Below are 24,692 nucleotides of genomic sequence, written 5' to 3' on the forward strand. Positions count from 1 at the left end.
TACATCTGACTAAAAACAGGTCTCCTACCATGTACAGAAATGGCATTACCCACAGGAGGTGGTTTGATTTATGTCTCTGTTGGTGTAATTATTTGAGTCTAAAGGGTTCTAGCATCTTCTTCCCGAGCTGAGTGACACACATCAGGGCTGTCATTTTACTTCCACCTTCCCCTGCCATTCAGTACCTAACACTTAGTGGGCACTCAGATATTTGAAACTAAAGACTAAAATATTTTATATTAAAATATGTTAATTCCTTTAAATATTAAAATATATTTAACATATTAGATTTAAAAACCTCAGAGACCTTACAGTTTTCTTGAGAGGAGTTAGGAACTGAAACTGTATCCAGCTGGCCCTTTAGAAATGTAGAGATATGGGGTGCCTGGGTGGCTCAGTGGTTGAGCATCTACCTTCAGCTCAGGTCGTGATCCCGGGGTCCTGGGATTGAGTCCCGCATTAAGCTCCTTGCAGGGAGCATGCTTCTCCCTCTGCCTATGTCTCTGCCTCTCTATGTCTCTCATAAATAAATGAATAAAATCTTTAAAAAAAGAAAAAATAGATGTAGAAATGTGACAAAATTACTTCTGAAAAAAGCCAGGCAATAATTGGTTTAAGATTAGGCAGAGAGGCGACGCCAGCTAGGGTAGGTGGGACTGCTCAGGTGAGGTTAATATGGCCAAGCTCTTGCTTCTGAGTTGGGGGTAGGTTCACAGGGTTGGTTGTTATACAAAAAATAAAAGTGACAGAGGAAGGCCCTGTGTGGACCAGTAATGAGGGTGATATGAACTGTGATTAACCCAACTGCATGCACCAAGGCCAAAAGTACATTATAAATGAAACCACATAGCATGCAGAACAATCTGTAATACAGACTGCAGTAAAAAGAAATTGCCAAGTTTCGAAGCAACAATGTGTATGGCTCATGCACTGGATCCTTCACCCAGAGTGCCCACACCTTGAGTGGGATATGCTGAATCCCCTGAAACTGGACATAAATTGAACATGTGTATTTTCCTCTGGGAGGAAGGTTTGCAGCTTTCAGGTTCTTGAAGGGATTCGTTATCTAACATGAGTCACAAGCAGGCTAAGAGTGAAGGAAGTGAGGCCACAGCCCTACAGAGCAGGGACTGCATCCAAAGCCATAAGAGGTCTCAGGGCAGATCCAGGGGAATTCGAGGAGTGGGGAGCTGGAGATCCCTGCAGATGAGATTATGACTCCCCAAAGATGCAGACTTCCTGAAGAAAATGACCCATAGTACAGAGAAGGATGCAAGAGCTTGCCAACACTGACCCTACCCTCTTCTCTCCTCTCCTCATCTGCTTTTTTATACAGGAACGACCATTAAAACTTCCTGGACATTCTGAGGGCAGTCCTGAAGCCCGAAGGAGTCTTTTCCTGCCTTCCTCCAGGTGAAGGTCATGGATTTTTAAGGATAAGGTGGACACGGATTGCAACAACATTTGTGACAATGCAAAACACAATTTTTAAAAAATTTTTTAAGATTTTTATTTATTCATGAGAGACACAGAGAGAAAGAGAGGCAGAGACACTGGCAGAGGGAGAAGCAGGCTCCATGCAGGAAGCCCGACGCGGGACTCAATCCCGGGTCTCCAGGATCAGGCCCTGGACCGAAGGGGGCACTGAACTACCTGGGCTGACCTACCACTGAACTACCTGGGCTGCCCACAATTTTTATTTTTGAGGCAGTATATAAGGCACTAGGAATGAGAACCCCCTAACAGGGGAGAAAGGGCAGCTCCCGAACTTGGGTGAAAAAAAATTTTGCAATGACAAACTGACATGGTGAACAGTTTGTTTTGTTTTGTTTTGTTTTGTTTTGTTTTGTTTTGTTTTGTTTTGTTTTGTTTTAAGGTGAACAGTTGTAATGTGAAATTTGGGAAGTAGAGAAAGACACTTAGGTAAAACTTAGAACCTAGCTAGAGTGGAAGTGGAATAAATAAACAGAAGGGGGGATCCTTGGGTGGCTCACCGGTTTGGCGCCTGCCTTCAGCCCAGGGCGTGATCCTGGAGTCCTGGAATCGAGTCCCACATCAGCTCCCTGCGTGGAGCCTGCTTCTCCCTCTGCCTGTGTCTCTGCCTCTCTCTTTCTCTCTCTCCCTGTGTCTCTCATGAATAAATAAATAAAATATTTTTAAAAAAATAAAATAAAATAAACAGAAGGGTTTTAAACCCAATAGGAAAGAATAAAAGGGAGCTAGAATATCACCACAAATGCATAGACTGTGGGCGATCACTACCATGAACTTGAACTCAGGAAGGAAAGCTGATCTCCTACAAGCACAGCCTTGGTGGAAGCAATTCAGAGCAATGGGAAGGGGTATCTCGTTTGAAGAAAGCCATCCAGGGAAAGTGCAGGAGAGCAGCCTCGCGTCAAGATGACAACTTCACAGTGAAATACCTGTTCTCTAAGAAAGCATCACCGTATGTGTCTCCACAGATCCCTTCCCCACTAGAACAGAGAAGACTACAAAGGAAGGGCTAACAGGGTTCCTTCCAACACCAATACCCAGTGGTTCAACTGAGAGAGAAATGTTCTCCCATCCTTAGCTTCTCAGCTCCGCTCAGTCTAGACCTTGGGTCTACAGAGCAAACTGAGATGATGTAGAAAGCTTACTTTTTTCAAATATAATAGTAATGTTAGATAAAACTTAAGAAATGAAAAAGGGGGGGCACCTAGGTGGCCACTTGGTTAAGCATTTTCCTTCGGTTCACGTTATGTGCTCAGGGCCCTGGCATTAAGCCCTATTTCGGGCTCCCTGCTCAGTGGGGGGTCTGCTTCTCCCTCTCTCTCTGGTCGTCCCCCACTTGTGTTCTCTCTCTCTCTCTCTCTCTCTCAAGTATGCTCTCTCGGTCTCAAAAGAATAAAATCCTTTAAAAAAAAAAAAGAAAAAGAAAAAAGAAATCTAGTCAACCTCATAAGCAAGAGGGTCAATTCACAAAAACAAAGAGGAATTCGGAAGACAGAACAATGAAGGCATTTGAAGCTAGATATTACCCCACAGCTATCTGGCCATGTCCAGGGATGAGATCTGAAGACCCCTTAGCAGGTGGGGAACCAGTGCTGTCCTCCATAAAGCCAAGAGAGGGAGTGGACGTTTGTCAGGCCAAATCTTTCAGTGTGCATTTCTTCAGCACAAACGAACTTAACCATGCAGTACATAAGCAGTTCATTTTCTGTAATGGATAATCTGCAGATTATTTGGAGTATGGCAGTTTGAGATCAAACTTACATTCTTATTTTGCATGGTTCAATCGGTTAAGCCTCCAGTTCTTGGCTTCAGATCAGGTCACGATCTCAGGGTTGTGAGATCAAGCCCCATGTTAGGCTCCATATTCAGTGGGGAGTCTGCTTGGGATTCTCTCTCTCCCTCTCCCCCCACTCACATGTCTGTGTACACACACTCTCTCTCAAATAAATAAATAAATCTTTAAACTCTTATTTTGAGCCATTACATCTATCCCTCTAAAATTAATCTGCCATCACAGATGTTCAGATCTAGACTTAGAAATGAATGGCCCACTGCAATCTAGAATTTCACCTTCCATAAACCAAGGGCCCCAAGTTAAATGAAGCCTCATTTGGTCACCTTGCTGGTGACTTACAAAACTCAAGAACTAATTACGTTTTGTTTTTCTCCCCAGTTGATACTTTCGACATTCTCCTTTTTAAAACTTCTATTAAAATTTGAAAGAAATATTTAAACCATGTTCTGGATCCCACTTCAACCCTTAATATTTAGGTGTTCCTTCACTTCAAAGTAAGTAATTTAATTATGCAGGAAGGTTAGTTTAATAGAGGTCCATAATGCCCAAGACACACATTCCTTTCTCTCTAAAAAGGGAAAGTCTTATTCTGCTGGAGGGACAGATTAAATCAAGTAAGTTTTTAGACTCAAGCTAACTGAGACCAGGGGAGCCAGGAATGAAGTGGTTTCCTGATGGGTCATCCAAGCAACACGCCAGACAGGCTATACTCAAGCCAGGAAAGAGGAAAGAGATGACAGGAGCAAGGAATGACTCCCCCCCCACACACCCTGTTCTCTTCATCTTTGCTCTCTTGCCTTCCCAATCCTTACTGGCTGCCAACACAACCAATTAAACAGCAAACTCTTCTTACACCAAAACAAGCGTTCTTTCTTCCCCGACCCTGCACAACCTCTATCTAGACTCTGTTACTAATTCCCCATTCACCAAAGCCACCAAACATCTGCTGTCTGCCTTCCTTGCCTTAGACACCTCTTAACAACTTGAGATGAAAAGAACTCAATGTTCAACTTTGCAAAAGGGAAAGAAGGGAAGGGATGAAGAAGAAAGAAATTGAAAAAAATAAAGCAACTTCTATTTTCTACCTGAATGCACAGAGACCTTCAGGGGGAAATGACTTCTTACAAAAAAGACTCCCCTAGTCCAAGCAGCCATTTTTTAATCAAGATTTGCCAAAATCAATTCTCCAGGATTCATAACGGACAGTGAGGAGTTCCATCATTCAGAGTTTACTTTGAAAAGCGTTCTCCAGCCACCACCAATTTTCAGTGTTTATTGACAACATACACATACAATTGGTCTCCAGACTCATCTTTATAGTTCCTTTTCTAGACACGTTCATTTATTAGCAGTCGTTCAGATACACCTACAGTGTACGTGGTAGGGTCACAGAAACACACCCACCACGTCCATCTAGCATAAGGCACACACTCATACATACTGGAATAAGGCTGCAAACAAAATTTAAGGCAAAGATCAGAAAACTATCCTCTTTTTCTAAGAGAGGTGAGACACATTTATTAGATCATGACTTGTCCTCACTGCCCCCCCTCTAAACAGACTCCACTTCCCCTGATGCAGACAAAAGTTGGTCATTTTTGTACTTTTTCTAGTAGTATAGAAGAAGCTCCAGACTAACTGTATGGCACGCATGACGGAACAATGATTTAACATTCTCAACCATGTTTTTCCCCCACTCAAACAACAAGTGCTCACTGCCAAGTTTAAATGTGACTTTAAATTATGCCCAATCTGGAGAAATAGTATTTTCGACTGCTTGCTACTTGTAACACATACACAAGTTCCTCTTTTCCCTTTCAGAACTTTTGAGCCACCAAGGCAGGAAATCTTTTAGTGGCTAGCCTCGTTTGCATCTGCACAGAGAAGCCTGCCCTCAGGAAAAACCAGAGGCTGAGGTCCCGCAATCCAGCTGGGGTCTCACTCTTCCACCCCCATGAATATGTCCAGGGGCTCTGGGCTGTGTGAGAGATATATGGGCCCAGTGAGAGAGATCAGCTTCTTGGGTTCCTACCTTGTCAAGTGCTCTTGTCCTCCTTGCCTGGCATGGAGTGGAGTCTTAACCAACCCAGAAGTGTGGGTGTGGTGGCAGCACAGTCCAGGCATTGGTCTTGCTGCCTGGCCATGCAGTAGCCTTTTAATGAACTCAGTGACTCAGCAGCATCCCCTTCCCCCCACTGGCCTCCCATCTCACTCCTCTCAATCACAGAGATGACCATGTGACAGTGCGTTCTATCCACCGAGACTAACTCCATATCAATAAGAGCTTTCAGCATGACCCAGACCAGATTACCCTGTCTCACAACCACTTTGCTGACCTTCCCTGGGGGCCAGACAATACTCCCCAGGCACATGCTATTTACAGAAGAATTGACAGAAACCGGGATCACTTGGTGTGATGATTTCACTTCCAAAGTCTGTGGCTTTAACAAAGCAACTCAGCAACCAATATTCAACCACACAACCAGGTGATGAGAAAATTCACACACCAGGATGAGAAAAGTCGGCTGGATTTTACACAGATGCAGTGATAAAAATCGTTCTTAGGTTTTTGATGGTAGCGTATCATTGCTATACACATCACCACTACCACCAAATCAAAAGCTTACAAATAAAGGCTGCATATGAAATGCCAGGGTAAGATGAGCTCAAAAAATACCAGATGTATGGGTTTTGCTATTAGATTTCTTGGCCAGTAGGTCCAAGGCAAAGCAACATGGCATTTTATTCTCAGATAATCTAGACTAACTATGGTATAGTTAAGAGGGCTAAAATAATTACGAAGATCGGTTCCTAGTCCATCTAGTTGAAACTGCTCCTTAACAGAGGTAAATGAAACTAAACCTGAGAGAAAGTGCCAGGGAACCAAATACACTACAGACCTATCCTCTCTACTTCCTCATCTTTTGCAGCAATTTTTATCCTGTTTTTAAAATATGATGGCTGGCAGAGAACACTGATCTCTCTTCCACAACCTTTCTAAGCAGATAAGATAAATAAGGGGGATAAGCTCAGAGCCTATGAACCATCAGAGAGATCACTGGGTATTCCCAGAGAACCACTAGCATACGTGCCTGGAGAGGCAGTCCTGAGATTTTGTAAGAACAGTTTAATCAGCATTACATGTAAGAATAGGAATGCTAGGCCATATATAAAGTAGTCACGAAGGATTTTTCCAGCACTCAATGTTAAGTTATGAAGCCGGCTCAGCAGATGAAGCCCAGTGCACACAGAGCTCTCTTCCTCAGAGAAGCTCTACTTACTGATTTTGAACACAAAGGTTTTTAGTTTTAAAACTGTGATGATAGCTAACCAAAATCCAACCTCTTTTCCTCAGAAATACACTGAAATAAAAAATATGCACCAAATAAAGATTTACTTTTACCACTGAAATACTTGAAGTTTATTCAAGTCTCTGTTCCAACTAGTTGGGCAGTTCTGAGGGTTCGCAGCGAAGCCCACAGAGGAGAAATGCCAGGCGGGGGAGAGAGCAACTGTGGGCTGTCTCTGCAGAGACAGCCCTCCTTGACAGGAGAATGGGAGCAGAGAGCACAGCCATCAAGAAATTAAGGAGAAATTAAGTGGGAGAATCATCCCAAAGGTGCTTGCTTGCTGTCTGACAATTATTACCAGAAGGGAAGCTAATTTCAACTACTTTCTGATCATAATGTCTTTTGCATTTAGTTGGATATTAGATCTCGAATTCAAGGTGGGTTAATTTGGGAAACTAAATTGAATCCATTTTGAAGTCTTACATATAAGCAACTGATAAATGCAAATTCGCAATAGAAAAAAATATACAAGTCCTTAGCATGAAAACTGGAAATGTCCAGTTTTCCCTAAATGCATGACAAAGCTGAAGCAGAGAGACTGGGGCTGGTTTAGGGTTTTATAAACAAAGTAGAAGGGGTTTCCACCACAAGGGTTGCTTACCACTCTTGGATAAGGAGACAGGCCGTCCAAGTGCTCGTTGTTTTCTTCTTTTCCCTTCTCCTGATTCTTGCTTTACTAGCATTTTCCTCAATGAGTCCCTAAAACCTGATGTGTTCTATGCTGGTGAGATGAAGGTGCTGTCTGAAGCTTTTACGGGAAGTGCTGAATGAAAATCAACGAGGTAGTGAGAAGACCAGCCCTAAGAATCAGAAGAAGGGGATTGCAGAATAGCCACCAGCCCCAGGCCTGTATGCAAGGAGTCTGAGATCTGAGGCTTCATATTCTCAGCTGTCACAAGAGCATGACCTGGAGCCTGCATTGTCAGGTCCATGAATGTGGCCTTGCATCATTCAGAAGGTGGACTAAACAGGATAAAGGAGACAAAGCCTGAGCCCCAGCTCGCCATGTCCCTTGTGCCCTGTGCTTTCCTTCCCCTTTTAGGCCATTTGTAAAATGTGGATTGTCATTCCTGCTCTGTGTACCTGCCAGTGTCAACACAAAAGTTTAAACAATGTGCTTGAAAATAAATATGACAAAACCCAAGATGCTATCACAGGGCACATTCTTATCAGTCTTGAAAGCTTGAAGTTTTTAAGGAGTATAAATAGTTCTAAGGTTGAAAGAAAAGTCTTAAAGAACATTTTTATATTGTACCCTAAGAAAAAAACTGTACTTGCTTTAAATAAGGGAAATTGAACGGTTTCAAATTGCTGGATTAGGGGTATCAAGGGGAATAGAACATTCTCCCAAATAAGACCACTGACATAGAGCTAAAGGTGTTAATGAGGAACCTAACTTGATGCGATACACAGACTAGCTGTGGAATCCAGCACCATTCTATGGGATACCTAAAGGATACCACAGGGATGGTCCTCTCTGTTGTCTCAGCCTGTGAAGGTCTATCCAGCCCTTTTGCCAGCCTGGAGAAAGGCCAGAAGCTGGTGGCAAACACTGTGCTAGCATCTAGCATGAACAACCACACAACTGAACAACTAACTCAGTCCTCCAGGATTGCCCCAGACACCCAAGTTTAGAATGACAGATCACTGTAGCCTGGAGTCATTTGATCCAAATATCTCATTTTACAGATAGGGAAACTGAGGCCTGGCCACAAAATGAAGGCAGTTCCTTGGGAAAGGTAGCATCCAAGCTCCACTGAGCACCCTGGTCCCCAGATTCCCCACTCAGTGTCCTGGGATGCTTTTTGTCACTAACCTGGGATGCTTTTTGTCACCTAATGGGATTCATATTGTTTGTTCATTTGCCAATATGTGTATATACACCATGAGACTTTGAATTATCTTAAAGCACTTTCTCCTCCTGCTTGATTAAAATCTTAGTCCCCCTATACTTTCCTTAATCATTTTCCAAATATTTAAATATTTCAGGTGCTCTGAGGAACCCTAGCCTTGAACTGTTTTGAATTTTTAAAATAGGTAAATTATGTAATTAGTTTATGAATCCTTCCTAAATAGCTCCTTCTGGTTTCCATAAGCTCTTTCTCATCTGACCTTCACAACAGCTCTATGATACAGGGAGGGCAGGGATTAGTTCCCTAATTTACATGGTGCTCTGGAGGTTAAATGATTTATCTGGTGCCAGAACCAGAGTTGGACCCAAGTCCTCCAACGACAATCTTGGTCCTTCCTTCTCCATTCATCCACATTAAGAGCCTATTATATACCAGGCACAGTGGGACAAAGGTGCGTGGAACAGAGCTCAGATTTGCAGAGGGCTAGCAACTAGTGGACACACACATGGGTAACAAAGACATGTCTTCAGGGAAGCTTTGGAAGCTTTGGGGTCAGACTCACATTTGAAAGCAGACTCCACCATTTACCAGGTACGTGAATGTGGCAAGCCATGGCCAAGCATCTTTAAACTCTGGTTTCCTCATCTCATGGACTGCCTGGAGGATCAAAGTAGCTAATAGATGAAAGAGTTTAGTATAGGGCCTGGTTCAGGGTAAGCATTCAGAAAGTATACTCTGTTTTAATCAACATTAACACAGTATGATGATAGTCATACAGAGGTCATTACTGGAGCAGGGCCCAGCGACATCCATACTCCGTTTGGGAGACAGAGTTTCTAGAGAAACTGAATCATAGACAATGGCTCTGATCAAAGGGTTGTTCATACACAAGGATCCTTCTTTTCATCTGTCCATCCATGTAGTTATCCAGTGCTTACTGTGAGCACAGTGCTTTACAAAATGATTCTCAGCAGGGCTCCCTCGAATAAAGGATTTCCCTAGAATACTTAAAATATGAGTTCATATATAAGAGTTATGCTCACAACTGTTCAGAATTATACCTACTGGGTGAAAATGAGGCATAGCTGTGGTCTATTCTAATCCAAGCCAGTGGTAACAGCTTAAGAGATAATACACTTATAAAAAGAACCTCAACACAATGATTTTTGTTAGCTATACAAAAAATGCTTCTCCTCCCACCCCCCCACCCCTGCAGAGCTTCACATTCGAATGGCCAGCTGAATGAGGATCCTAGCATTTGCCTCAATTTTCAGAGTCACTTTGATCCAGCTGATGCTCTGGTGGGTTTAGGTCTGGAGGACCCCCCGCCAATGGCTCACCAGGGGCCCTAAGTGCAATGAAAAGGTGTCAAGCGGGAGCTAGTGGGGCCTGGGGGCCTCTCATAGCAGAGGTGGAACCTAAGATGTTTGAGACTTCAATCATGTTTGAACTTCACCTTCCATTTGAAGGAGAAAATTTACCTGGCCAAATGCTTACTCATAGGCAATATTTGCTTACCAAAGGTAATGTAGATAATAATCCCACACTTTCCACTTTGTACTATGATTATATGATTATAACTTCGTCTCCATTTAAACCTTTCAATTCACCTGCTCCTGGTATCCAAAGGAGCTAATGTGGATGAAACGAAGATGTTGCCAAAAAGGGCTAGCCTATGAATTTTTTAAAAAGGTTGTGCTACTAAAGACAAAACAAAGTCACAAAGTATGATAACTCTTAAGTTGGATAATTCACATCAATCTTTTGCAATGCCAACTTTATGAGTAAGGAAGTTGGCATCTATCAGTCCTTTATCCCAATGGCCAAGATTAACTCCTTTTCACAAAGTTCCTTAATCTTATGCAGAAGGAAAACTATCACCTTTCAGCAACACCCAGAAGCTATTTATATCTGCCTCCCAGATGGTTCGCATCTGTCTCAGGCTGCTGCCCTGTATAAAAAAAAAAAAATGAGGGACCAGGTCCTTTGGATAATGACCTTTGCAACTTTCTTCAACTTGATTCTTTGAATTAGGATAAGATTTTCATTCTCATTTGAAATGTGAGGTGAAAAAGAATGGAGAAAAAAAGACCCACAAGTTTCTTAACCATAACAGACAAATACAACTGCTGTGAAGAAGAGAACACCTTCCTTTTAAAGTTTATTAGAAACTGAAACAAAGGGGAAGTCACAGAAATTTTAGCTAATAAGAGCACCACATTAAAAAGTAAGAACATCTATTTCTTAAAAGATTCAGCTCTTTAAAGATACATCTCTTGCTTGAAGAATTACAGAGATCCCAACTATATTACCCAAACACAATGTCACTAACAACATGGTCACGAAAATACAGACATGTGTTTCTTAATGCTCCTATTTAATATAACTCACTATAAAATTCAGAGGCTTAAAATCAAGGTCAGATTCTGAAATCATTCTGTGAGGGGTTAAGGGATGCAGTGTACTACATCCATATCCTATAGTGATCTAATTTTATCCAGGGACAGATCCTAAAAAACTTTAAGAAGTGGATTGATACAGACTGCCTCTTAAGATACCTTCGCTAACGTCACCTCTTATAACCAGGGTTTTTACAGAAGCTGTATATCCAACAGAACAAGATTATTTTCTGTATCAAGGGTCTGGGTTTTCCTGACAGGCTCTTACATCTCAAGATTGATGTCTAAGACATTCATTAAGTCATGGATACAGAATTCATTCAGATTTTAGGGAATACCTGACATGTTTACCTCAAGTCATAAAGAACAAACCTATTAAAAATGCTTTAGAAGTAGAGGAAGTAAGGCTTCAAAAATTATTTTCATTCCCAAAATGTTATTGTTCCTGATCGCCATATATCAATGGCTCCCAATCAGCCATGCTCTGCCTAAGCAACACAAGAAAACATCAGACTGTGGGTAAGGCAATTCCACTGGGTTTCCCCAAACAGAGCCCATAAAGATTACAAAGGAAATAGAAAGATGACAGAATGTCTATAGTTATTTTAGACCTATCCTGATTTCCTTTAGGCTTTGGGTACATGCCTACCTTTATGGCTTCAATAATTTTAATATAAAGGCTCAGTACAGAAATTTCTTCTGGGAAAACAGTTTTATATTAAATTGTAAAGCAAAAAGCAAGATATGTTTTTCTCATTCAAAGCTACCACTGCACTCAGAACAGAAAAGGAGCTGCTTTCAAACATTAGACTATAACTACTGGTGTCAGCTGATCCTACTAACACGCTCTTTCCACGGCTATTCCTATATAGAATCATCTACTTCCTGGGATATCATATTTTGGTTAGGTTCCATATTCATCTTATCTATTCTTTCGGGGGTGGGGGAGCACACAAAAACTAAGTCTAGCTGGCACACACACATACACACACAAAGTAGAAGTGGGGAGTAGTGGATGCTTTTGTTAAATTTGTAAATGAATGTGTCTAGAGGCTGTTTCATTTTTGCTATAAATATGTGTCCATACTTAAAGCCATCTCTATCAGCAGTGATAAGATTTGTAAGATATAAGATCAACAGCATTGAGGATCCCTGGGGATCCCTGGTCTCTGTGTCTCTCTCTGTCTCTCTGTCTCTCTCTGTGTGTCTATCATAAATAAATAAATAAATAAATAAATAAATAAATAAATAAATAAATAAATCTTTAAAAAAAAAAAAGATCAACAGCATTTATCACAGAACTAGAACAAACAATCCTAAAGTTTACATGGAACCATAAAAGACCCCAAATAGCCAAAAGCAATCTTTTTTTTTTTTAAGATTTTACTTATTTATTCATGAGAGACACACAGAAGGAGAGAGGCAGAGACACAGGCAGAGGGAGAAGCAGGCTCCATGCAAGGAGCCTGACGTGGGACTCGATCCCGGGACTCCAGGATCACAACCTGGGCTGAAGGCAGCGCTAAACCACTGAGCCACCCAGGGATCCCCGCCAAAAGGAATCTTGAAAAAGAAAAATAAAACTGGAGGCATAACAATTCCAGTTTTTAAGTTATATTACAAAGCTGTAGTGATCAAAACAGTACGGTTCTGGCATAAAAACAGACACAAAGATCAATGCAACAGAAAACCCAGAAAAAAAACCCTCAATTATATGGTCAATTAATCTTCGACAAAAGAATAACCAATGGGAAAAGACAGTTTCTTCAATAAACGGTGTTGGGAAAACTGGTCAGCTATATGCAGAAGAATGAAGCCAACCACTTTCTTACACCATACACAAAAATAAACTCAAAATGGATTAAGGACTTAAATGTGACACCTGAAATAATAATAATCCTAGAAGAGAGTACAAGCAGTACTTTCTCTGACATTGGTTATAGCAATATTTTTTTTAGATATGTTTCCTGAGGCAAGGGAAATAAAAGCAAAAATAAACTACTGGGGCTACATCAAAATTAAAAGCTTCTGCACAGCAAAGGAAACAATCAGCAAGACTAAAAGACAATAACCAACTGAATGGGAGAAGATATTTGCAAATGACATATCCGATAAAGGGCTAATATCTAAAATAGATAAAGAACTTATAAGATTCAACACCCAGAAAACAAATAATCCAATTAAAAAATAGGCAGAAGACATGATCAGACATTTCTCCAAAGAATATATATAGATGGCAAATAGACACATGAAAAGATGCTCAACACCACTCATCGTCAGGGAAAAACAAATCAAACCCACAATGAGATATCACCTTACACCAGTCAGTGTGGCTAAAACCAAAAACAGAAACCACCGGTGTCAGCAAGGATGTTGAGAAAAAGAAATCCTTGTATGCTGTTGGTGAGAATTTGTACAATGGTGCGGCCACTGTGGAAAAAGAGTATGGAGGTTCCTCAAAAAATTAAAAATAGAATTACCATACAATCCAGTAATTGCATTACTGGGTATTTACCCAAATAATACAAAAACACTAAATCAAAAGGATATATGCACCCCTGAGTTTATAGCAGCATTATATACAATAGCCAAATTACGTAATCAGCCCATGGGTCCATTGATAGATAAATGGATAACGAAGATATGTGTGTGTGTGTGTGTGTGTGTGTGTGTGTGTACATATGTATTTATATATGATGGAGTATTCGCCATAAAAAAAAGAATGAGGGCAGCCCAGATGACTCAGTGGTTTAGCGCCGCCTTCAGCCCAGGGCCTGATCCTGGAGAGCCAGGATCGAGTCCCATGTCAGGCTCCCTGTAGGGAGCCTGCTTCTCCTTCTGCCTATGTCTCTGCCTTTCCTTCTCTCTCTCCCTCTCTGTATCTCTCATAAATAAATAAAATCTCTAAAAAAAAATATTCTTTTGTAAAAAAAAAAAAAAGAAAGAAAGAATGAAATCTTGCCATTTGCAACAGCATGGATAGATCTAGAGAGTATAATGCTAAGTGAAATATGTCAAAATAAGACAAATACCATATGATTTCACCCATATGAGGAATTTAAGAAACAAAACAAATGAGCAAAAGAAAAAAAGAGAAAGAGACAAAGCAAGAAACAGACTCTTAACTATAGAGAACAAATTTGTGGTTACCAGAGGGGAGGTGGGTGGTGGGAAATGGTTGAAATAGGTGATGAGGATTAAGAGTACATGTAACATGATGAACACTGAGTAATGTACAGAATTGTTGAATCACTATTTTATACACCTGAAGCTAAAATAACACTATATGTTAACTATACTGGAATTAAAATTAAAAACTTAAAAAAAAAAGATTTGTAAGATACAGTCTCCACCTGACTTAAAGGACATATGGTCAAGTACTTGGTTTTTTTTCTTTTTATTACAGCCACCACCACAACCTATTACATTCAGTAGGCTCTTGTAACACATACTTTGGGATTAAAAGAGGGATAAATTAGGACAGGGAATGTGGTGACAAAGCTGTAGCTAGAATGAGTGAAGTGTTAAGCCCTCAACAATAAAATAGACATTTTTTCCCACAGACAAATAACATTGGCCAGGCATTAGAGAGCATCTAAATATACCTTCCCATAATTTGCCTGTATCATCTCTTCCTCCTCCCCAAATCTCTCTCTTAAATATTCATCTAGCACCTATTAGAGTTTGGTGCTCTACTAAATCCAAATGGGAGTAGTTTAGAAAATGCATAGGAGGCCCTAATCATAAAACTTCTATTTTAGTCTGGAATGCAAGGAATATAAGACTAACACACACCCCACTCAACATACATATAAAACCTAAACTGATATGAGCCCGCCAGTGTATCTGATGAATTTATGTCTCCAAACTTCATGTGGCTGGGATTCAGGAAGGCATCAGGAATTAGGAAGACAAATGAGGTGAGGAATCTGAAGGTGGAATTTGCTGAAGTGAAAGTGAACTGTATGTCTAGGGGTACATGAACACGAAAACTATTCAAGCAAAAAGAAAACACCTGACCTGAGTGAACCAGGAATGAGGAGAAACCAAGGTGGACTGGTACTAGGACAGCTCCCTGAATGATGAAATTAATTTCCAGCGAGGGAAGAGCTGTAAGAACAATAATTTAAAGCAGTTTAGCACCGACCAAAGGAGTAAAGTTTCAATCTAGCCACTAAGGGCCAGGACCCACACTAACAAGGCACACACACTCCCATACTCCAGAAATGTGAGGCTAGCATTCCAAGTTGCTCATCAAAAGGTATCACTGCAGAGGCAGCTACTTTCAGCTTTTCACCTCTCTGTCAACGTTGACGGCTATTTCAGCAGAGGTCAGGGAAGATTTCTCATTGGTAAGATTAGTGGTGTGTGAGCTGTGTGGATGCGCTGGAAGTGTGGGAAGCCACTCCACCCGAGGACAAACAAGACCAGGGAATCTGATAAGCCCAGCCTTGCCCTGTGTGCCCACCTCTCAGTTCTAGAACAATCCTGCATATGGCCACTGGCTTGGAGGCTTCTCACCATTGGATCCCAACTAGGTTCACAGGATTCTGCCCCCAGAAAAGTCACATTTGCTCCATAGTAACTTTTCACATAAGGTATTGTCAGGGCATCTGTAAGTTCAGAGGACAGACATGGTGGCTGTTTCATGCCTACTTAGGCAAAGAAGTGTCTGCATATGTGGCAGGATTAGTAGGAGTCTGCGCTTACACTGGGATGAAGGAATGAAACTTCTATCCCTCACCTATCCTCCTGAATCATTCCACATGAATGAAGAGGTTGTATTAGAAACAAACGTATTGTAAAAACCAAATTTTCAAAATCATGAAAAACAGGAGTAGTTATGGGTGACATGCCTGAAAAGTAGAAACTGCAAACTACAATGGATTCTCACTGAAATCAGAATCTGAACACGAAAAAAAAAAGTATCTACAATTCTTTAGTTACTATACACTTTCTCTAAGACAATGTCTGTAAGATGCTAGAAGATTCTAAATGATCACAGCTTAGTAAAGTGCAGCTTACTAATGTCTGGCATTTAAAAACCGGTGGGTATTTGATAACTAACACCTCACTAGATCTCTCAATAAGAATACATTAGTAAATAAAATTATGTTTGTATATAAATTACATATATAATCTATCTTTATCAATTCAGAGAGAGAGAAAGAGAGAGGGAGAGAGAGAATACACACATATGCAAAAAGGCAAGAAAAGCCAGAACCTTGGGACACCTGAGTGGCTCAGTGATTGAGCGTCTGCCTTCCGCTCAGGGTGTGATCCTGAGGTCCTGGGACTGAGTTCGACATCAGGATCCTGGCAGGGAGCCTGCTTCTCCCTATGCCTGGGTCTCTGCCTCTCTCTGTGTCTCTCATGAATAAATAAAATCTTTATTTAAAAAAAAATGAATGAATGAATGAATGAATGAGAGAGAAAGAGAGAGAGAAAGAAAGAAAGAAGAAAGAAAGAAGGAAGGAAGGAAAGAAAAGAAAAGAAAAGAAAGAAAGAAAGAAAGAAAGAAAGAAAGAAAAGAAAAGAAAGAAGAAAAGAAAGAGAAAGAAAGAAAGAAGAAAAGAAAGAGAAAGAAAGAAAGAAAGAAAGAAAGAAAGAAAGAAAGAAGAAGAAAGAAAGAAAGAAAGAAAGAAAGAAAGAAAGAAAGAAAGAAAGAAAGAAAGAAAGAAAAAAAGAAAGGCCAGACCCCTTTCTTGACCAAGCAGCATGGTACACATTTCCTTCTCACTAATCTTAAATCCTTAGATATTTTCAACATGGACATTTGTTGCTGACAGCCACCATCAGGCAGAGCTCTATGACCGGAGTCCTCTCCCGGGAAGGCCAGAGAAAAGGCTTCATCCCATTCTTGGAAAGCACTGAACTGCTACATGTAGCCTAAGCTTTTAAAACCAAAAGAATCCCACCCTACAGACAGCTTTGCTATGTTAGCATGCAGTTGTTATACATATACAACAAAAATGTAAGCCTCTAAATATAACCATCTTTTTTTTGTAGCTTGCCATTATTCAAACACAAAATCTCCACCAGTTCAGGGACCATTTATCACCACTAGAAATTTCATTCTCCCAACTCCCAGCCCGTTACTCCGATAAACTGTTCCTTCTACTAACCATGAACCAACACACACTGAATGCCAAGGTACAGAATCCCAGGCACAGAACACAAAACTAGACAGAATGCCGTTCCCGTGTGCATGGAGCTCAGAGGGACACATTTTTGTACTTTGCAGGTTGCATAATTTCTATGGCATCAGTTTGCTCTGTTGCTTTAAAAAAAAAAAAATCTTAAAAAAAAAAAAACATTTTGCTCCAAGCTTTACCCTCCTTCCTGCTACTGCTTCTCTTTCCCATTCAATTCTGATTTGTCTTTACCTTTGATTGTTGCTAACCATTTTCATCTTTAATTCCTTCCAAACACATATTCTCTGTTTGTCATGTTCCTCCTTCCTTCTGAAGTGTACTGGTTTTTCTGCATTTTAGAATCCTATTCTGTGAGGCTTCCTTCTCAGTGAAAAGGTTCCTTGACTTGTGTTTTAGAATAACCTAACCAAGACTGTTTTCTAGAAGATTGCAGGAACTGAAATTGCTGCTCTCATGTGCCAGGTCATCATTGTTCCAATTTGCCACTTCTTCCTGGGGTCTCTGTTTCCTACTGAGCACCCCACACCTATAGGATCTTCTGGCGGTGAGGAAGCAAACTCACGGATCTGGGAAGAAACGAGAAAAGTCAGAGTCCTTAGGAGCTCAGGGTGGCCGGCTGATAAGACAGGAGGCCACGGGGCTTTGACATGGGACACGGCATCTGCACACTGCCCTCCCTAAGACTTACACAGCACAGGGGCGCTTGGAAGGCAGAGCGAACAAAATCTGCTAAAGCTGATTATGGAAGCGCTGTGACGTGTACAGCGTCATGGGCAAATGCTCACAGCATTCTGGATGTTCGTTACTGCCATGACCGCTCCGGCAGTTGGTGCCGGCAGTGTCCCAATAAAAAGATTCAGTCACAGGGAGAACAATACTGGCACCCAAGGAATGCACAGGCCCCTGACTAAGGGCAACAGGCTAGCTAGACCAACAGGCCACCAGTGGTCTGGATGGGGCTCAAGTTGGGCAAGAGAGGGGGCACCAGAGGCTGAGAAAGAGTGGGCAGGGGAGGGGAGAGAGCGAGAGAGGGTGAGCGAGTGAGGGAGAGAGAGCATGTGAGAGAGAGTGCAAGAGTGAGCACGCGTGAGAGAGCAAGCACATGTGAGCGAGAGCAAGCGAGCGAGAGAGAGCAAGGGAGCAGGCTGCAGGTCCTTCCCAACGCACAGAGGGAAGTGCCACCATAACTGGGCTCACCCATTCTGAAACCGCTCAACGAAAAAAGTGAAGATCAATTTCTAATTCCAGACACGTGCTATCTTCCACACACACTCACAGTGGACCTGCCAGTTCCCTTTGTTACCTTGGTCACTCACAGTTGTGTAACTCCCTCATCAGAGGCAACTCTGTTCAGAAGAGGACACACCAGCTAATACCCACAGCCCGCTGAATGCCAAAGCTCCCCCCACCCGCCCCCACAGGACACATCTTTCATTCCCCCCAGTCCCCTTCGCACACAAAACACAGCACAAGGGACCCAGGCAGCCAAGTCAGAATTTGCTGGATTGGCAGTTTTTGCAGAGCTATTGTCTCTCTGGGTCCCTCCTCCCACCCTGTCTCCATATTCCAGACTTTAAACACGAGGCTGTGCACCATGGTTTGAGTGCACAAAAGCACAAAGCCACACCAAGCAGCCCTGACAAGTGCCATGGGTTGTGGCCAAAGCCCAAACATGCCCCCTGCTCATCCCCTTAGGCATGGTCTCAAAGCCCACAAAGGACACCAGAGTGGAGGATGGGGAGACACCACCTGGTGCTCAAAGGTCTGTGCTCAGGGGTCCCTTCTTGTGGGCCCTGTCCACAGAACTTTCTGGTCAATCCATGGCCATTAACCGAGTTACTTTGCATGCTCACATTGCCCTATGCATGCAACATCCCTGAATAGCTTTGGTCCAACTTGAGAAGCTCAAAAGCTTCTCAATAACCTAAAAATTACCACTTAAAAATAAAATGTGATGTGCTAAAATAGAGAAGCACCTGAGATCAGGGAGTAAGCCAGCTCTGTGCCTTGAGTCCTCCTACTTTGTCTATCCCACTACCCGTGTCAACTCCGGCACCTAAATTCTGTATAATTTCTACTTCCCTGCTCAACACTCAGTTCACCGGCCACTATCACCTGGATCAGTTCAGCCTGCTGATGGTTTTTTCTGCCTCTACTCTCATTCCCCTTTTAAGCCATGTTCCACTTGGCAGCCAGACACATCTTTCAGACCTCTGCTTCAATACAGGGCCCTCTAAAAATATCAAAATATCAGTCAGTGGTTCCTCGTTACCATCAGGATACAGTCCAGGTCACAGAGCCACCTGGCCCTGGTTTAGCGATACTGAAACACAGTACCTCCAAATCACCATGCTCAACCCTGACCCTGGACTCGGCACACAAACCCTCCACCCGACCCAGAACACAATTCCTGTCTTCCCTCCCACCCCCACACTTTACTTGGCTAGCTGCATCCATGCCTTTAAGTTTGGGTTGGATATTTCCTCTGTGCCTCTCCTTTAAGCTACTGTCATAAAACCTATACCGAGCACAAATGCCTAGTAGCATACCTCTTTCCTCTATCAGATGTCAAACAACTTAAGGGAACTAGAACAGAACCTTGTGCAGAGTACTCTCTTGATACCTATTATGGATAAGGAATCCCAGGATAGGAACCAGGACCCATTTACCTTTACATCTTTGTCTTTAGCATAGTACCTAACAAAAGCAAGTGACTATGGACAAATTCTGGAAGCTTTGGTGGAAGGCTTCACACAGGAAGAGATCATCTCAGTCCTGAAGGAAAGAAAATGGTTCACCCGAGGTTTGGGAAGGCCCAGTTGTGACTATGGTGTCAGCGGTTGTCACTCTAGGAAGATCCTCGTATTAGAACAAATGCAGGGGCACCTGGGGGGCTCAGTCAGTTAAGTGTCTGCCTTCTGCTCAGGTCATGATCCGGGATTCTGGGAAGGAGCCCTGCATCAAGCTGCCTTCTCAGCAGGGAGCCTGCTTCTCCTTCCTTCTCCTTCTATGTGTTTGTGTTCTCTCTATCTCTCTAATAAATCTTTAGGAGAAAAAAAAAAACAAAAACAAATGCAAAGCCTATCCTATTAGCCTTGTGCCCCCACATCAATCATGAGTGCCAGAGACAGGCCCCACCTTCCCCAAAATGGAACAAAACACTTCATTTGGGTACCCCCGAAAGATCACTAAACTGAATTACTAAGACTAATTTTGTACAACTTAAGTGTGAATGACTATTGTCATTGTAACTGGAACAACAAAGCTAGTTTGTTACATCATCATAGATGTTCAGAAGTAAGAATAATATGAAATGAAGCTCAAATGCTCTGACATCACTGAGAGGTTGCTAAAATCGCCTATGCGACAAATAAACGGGCACCTTGACGGTTAAGCCTTATCAAACCTCCGTCATTTCCAAGAATTTTGACGGTGCCCCAGTGGATGAGACAGATCCTAAGATTTTTTTTTTTTTTAATTTTAAAGATTTTATTTATTTATTCATGAGAGAGAGAGAGAGGCAGAGACACAGGCAGAGGGAGAAGCAGGCTCCATGCACCAGGAGCCCGATGTGGGATTAGATCCCGGGGCTCCAGGATCGCGCCCTGGGCCAAAGGCAGGCGCTAAACTGCTGCGTGACCCATGGATCCCCTAAGATTTTTTTAACAAGGGATCAAAACTTTCTTCAGCATCCATTAGCTGAGTATTTTCAGACACTAAACACCAGCACTTCCTCTTCTCCTCACAAAAAACAAAACCGAAAACAACAGAATGCCCACAGGGCCCAAAACAGGTGGCCAACATCATAAATCCACTTAAAAGAATATGCGAGGCACCTGGGTGGCTCCGTGGTTGAATGTCTGCTGGCTCAGGGCGTAATCCCAGGGTCCCAGGATCGAATCCCGCATCAGGCTTTCTGCAGGGAGCCTGCTTCTCCCTCTGCCTGTGTCTCTGCCTCTATGTCTCTCATAAATAAATAAATAAAATCTTAAAAAAAAAAAGAATAAGCTTTCAAACACGTTAATTTTTTCTTCAGAATACAACATCAAGTAATTTAGACACAGAGTGAATTAGACATAATTCACTTCGAATCTGAATCAGACTCCCTATCACATTCTCCTCTTCCTTCACTACCATATTGCCTACAGCCTGCAACAAACTCGAAGCCTGAGTTCAGTCATTTGACAAATACTTACTAAATGCCTAATGTATGCCAGGTGAGGCTAGAATAACCATACTCATCTCTCAAAGTAGTCACCAATTTCTTTGTTGTTCGGTCAGAGCTGTTCCTTTTCTGGTCATACCTTGTTGGGTAACAAGTCTATTCCAGGGGTCAGGAAGCTATGGCCTGTAAGCCAAACATGGCCTGCTGCCTGTTTTTATAAATCAACTTTCACTGGAACCCAGCCATCATCCCCATTCATGGACATGGCAACGGTGTGCTTTTGCGGTTAGAAGGGCAAAGTAGTTGTGACAGAGGTCAAATGTAACATTTTCTATATGGCCCTTCTAGAAAAAGTTTGTCGAGCTTTGCTTTACTTATGATAACTGTTCCTATGGGTTTCCTACCTACCTTGGTGATTGTGCCTTCACAGGCTTCTGTTATTCTGTTGCCAGTAAAGGTGTAAAGGTGGTGTCCCCAGGATCTGGCAGTCTTCCCACCTGACACATTCTCCCTCCCTTGTGGCTCCCATGGCACCCAAACATCCCTCCATCACAAACCTGCAGTGCAATGTTCTCTGAGCTTGTCTTCCCCAGACAGACTAGGCTCCTTAAGGACAGGGCCCATGAGTTACAGCTATAATTCAGCACAGCACAGGCACACAGTAGCCATCTAAACAATATCCTCAAGGCAGATGAGTGTTTACAAGGTATTTCAAAAATAAATGTATCTGGAGGCTGTGAAAAATGTTCAGCCATGGTCACTGGTGAAAACACAATAGTTCAATTTTGTGTTACCAGTTTTTGACCTGTTTCTAGACAACACAGGTGACAAGGTGGAAACTCTGACTAGGGGATTCCTCCTCAAGATAAGGGTAAAAGCCTGTATTTGCCATTTTCTAGCTGTATGATTTCAATGTATCTACTCTCCAGGTCTCAGTGGTCTCATCTATAAAATGAAGATGATGAGATACTAGGTGGTTGTGAAACCAAGAATACGTATAAAAGGCCCATCACACCTTGTCAAGCAATTTCAGTGCTCAATAAAGAGGAGCTGTTATTTTTATGGACAAATTCCTCTGCTTTAAGGCTCCAAGTACACTGGCAATGAACATGGCTGTAATTAGTGTTATCTGTGTTAGAGCAGCACATTTCAACTTTTCATGGCAAGAGCCCAGGTTCAGGTGGTTGGTTCAGATTTAACATTATAAAAACAAGTGGCTGGATCTTATATCAGTAAAATAAGACATCAGACTCTAAGAGCGGAGCTTTTGCCTCTCCTCCATTAAGCTTCATCAGTTACAAAACATTAGTGCTGATACTAAGTGAAATCAACAAAACGTTCTGTAAATGGTCTTTCCCTGACTGACTTTACCATTACTTTTCTTAGCTGTAACACATGCCTTAGAATTCAAGATATAAATTTTTTTTTATTGGTGTTCAATTTACTAACATACAGAATAACACCCAGTGCCCGTCACCCATTCACTCCCACCCCCCGCCCTCCTCCCCTTCTACCACCCCTAGTTCGTTTCCCAGAGTTAGCAGTCTTTATGTTCTGTCTCCCTTTCTGATATTTCCCACACATTTCTTCTCCCTTCCCTTATTTTCCCTTTCACTATTATTTATATTCCCCAAATGAATGAGAACAATATAAAAGATATAAATTTTTAAGAGTAGATATTTTGGTATTCAAAACGACAATTTTGAGTAAGTGATTTTTAACCTCTCATTATTGCTGAGACACTTTTTACAAATTAATGAATATATGTAAAAGTTCATCTTTAAAAAAAAGTAAAGATTATTTCTATGGGGATGGGGCAGACATACTTAAGTTCTGTACAAGTCAAAACAAAAAGAGGGAATAATACCAATAAATTCACCAAAAGGGGAATACACAGATATTTCATCAGTATATTAAGACATTTGGGAGAGGCTGGGAATTAGGGGGAAAGGTGGAGTCTTAAGCTAATTAGGGGAAAAGCTCTGCCCTCTGCCTATACTCCTAAATTGACACTCTGGTTGCATCACGTGACTCTGATGGATGGCCAGAGAGCTGTCATTTATCTTCTGGAGTGAAACCAGAGAATTCAGGCAGAGCCCACTGAGCATTGCCCATAGAAGTATTATCCTATCTCTTCCCAGGAGACAGGAGAAACACTGAGCGGTCAAAAAGGACATGTGCATTGTGTGCACATCATGCCAAAATATTCTGCTCTTGTGCCAACACAACACATTTTGGGGGGCCAGGGAAGTATAGTGTAAACATGCAAAACCTAATTCTTCAGTATTTGTATTTTCTGCAGCTTGATCTATATTCTCTATTGACCAGACTTTGCAAATGGTTTAGCTCAGAAAGGAGCCACAACTCCTGAGCATCTGGGTTCCTAAGAAGATAGGCAGGGAAGAGGATGGGAAAGGTCCCTATCCAGCTTCCCTTACCAACCTAAGTAAAAGAGACTGGCTTATAAATGCTTCATCTATAATAAATAACCCGTATAATGTATGCTGGGTAGGTGGATCCATACCCTAGCTTTTATTAATTTTATTCTTCTGTATCTCCAACATTTGCATCTCGTGATTAGCTGGTAGTTCTGTCACTAAGCTAAAAGGCTGGGGGTTGGGCAGAACAGTGTTTCAGGAACAGAGTGAATGTCAGACAAGGGCAAAGGGCACTGTGTGATCTGCTGAGTGCTTCTGCTTTCTCCTTATTACTGACATTACCATCCACTCAACCAGGAGGCTAGGAAGGTAGGTCAGGATAATCAGTTAAGTGCATTAGGGTTTTTCCCCTCTTTCTTACGAATCCCACATAGGCAACTAATGAGAAAATGCCTAGAGGTAGAAATGAACTTCATACCACCAAAGTGTGGGTGCATTTTGATTCACATAGGTCAAAAGTAAGTTACCCTCAGATAAGTTAGGAAGCCATTTCTTCACATAACAAATGAACTTACTATAGAATTCTTTTAGAATGTCAACATCCTCTCAGGCATTTTAAATTATTAAACCTTTGATTTGCACACAATGTGTTTGGCAATATATTTTGTGCAACTCAAGATATACTCAGACACGAAGAAACCTCACTTTTAAATATTTAGCTACTTTAATTAATAACCATCATTCTAAATAGGAGTGACATAATAAGAGCAGCTTTGGAAATAACCTAGAACCAAGATTATCCATAGAAATCCTCGACATATTATTGACAATATGGAATGTGTGTGTGTGTGTTTAACAGGAGTAGGGATAGAGTCTAAGATAAATCTCTGTGTAAGGGAGAACTGTATTAAGACCACTGTTTCTAAAACGTCCTCTGGCTCCTGCAAGTGTTTACAACTTCCTGCTGTCAATGCCTGGAGACATAACCTGTTCGTTCCTTTTAGATCTGTGGTTGTTTTCAATGTTGGGGTGCTGATCTCATTTGAACAAAGCTGTCAGTTGCCAAGTCAGTTTGGAAACTATTGTTTGGAAGGTGCCAGGCA

The 24,692-nt window shown here is 41.8% G+C and overlaps 1 protein-coding gene across 12 annotated transcripts in view; it reads right to left on the reverse strand.

The window, feature by feature from the left end:
- Positions 1-24,692, reverse strand: part of MCC (MCC regulator of Wnt signaling pathway) — a 302,034-nt gene that overhangs the window by 195,548 nt on the left and 81,794 nt on the right. The window contains exon 1 of one of the 12 annotated variants that reach the window (XM_077895345.1): positions 14,912-15,001. The exons of 10 other annotated variants lie outside the window; for them this stretch is intronic. The gene's annotated coding sequence lies outside the window, so the exon portion shown is untranslated. Of the gene's footprint in view, positions 1-5,321; positions 5,438-14,911; positions 15,002-24,692 lie in introns of those variants that run through there. One more of the 12 variants, XM_077895344.1, reaches the window with a different exon arrangement.

Source organism: Canis aureus, chromosome 4, assembly GCF_053574225.1.
Source record: "Canis aureus isolate CA01 chromosome 4, VMU_Caureus_v.1.0, whole genome shotgun sequence".
NCBI lineage: Eukaryota > Metazoa > Chordata > Mammalia > Carnivora > Canidae > Canis > Canis aureus.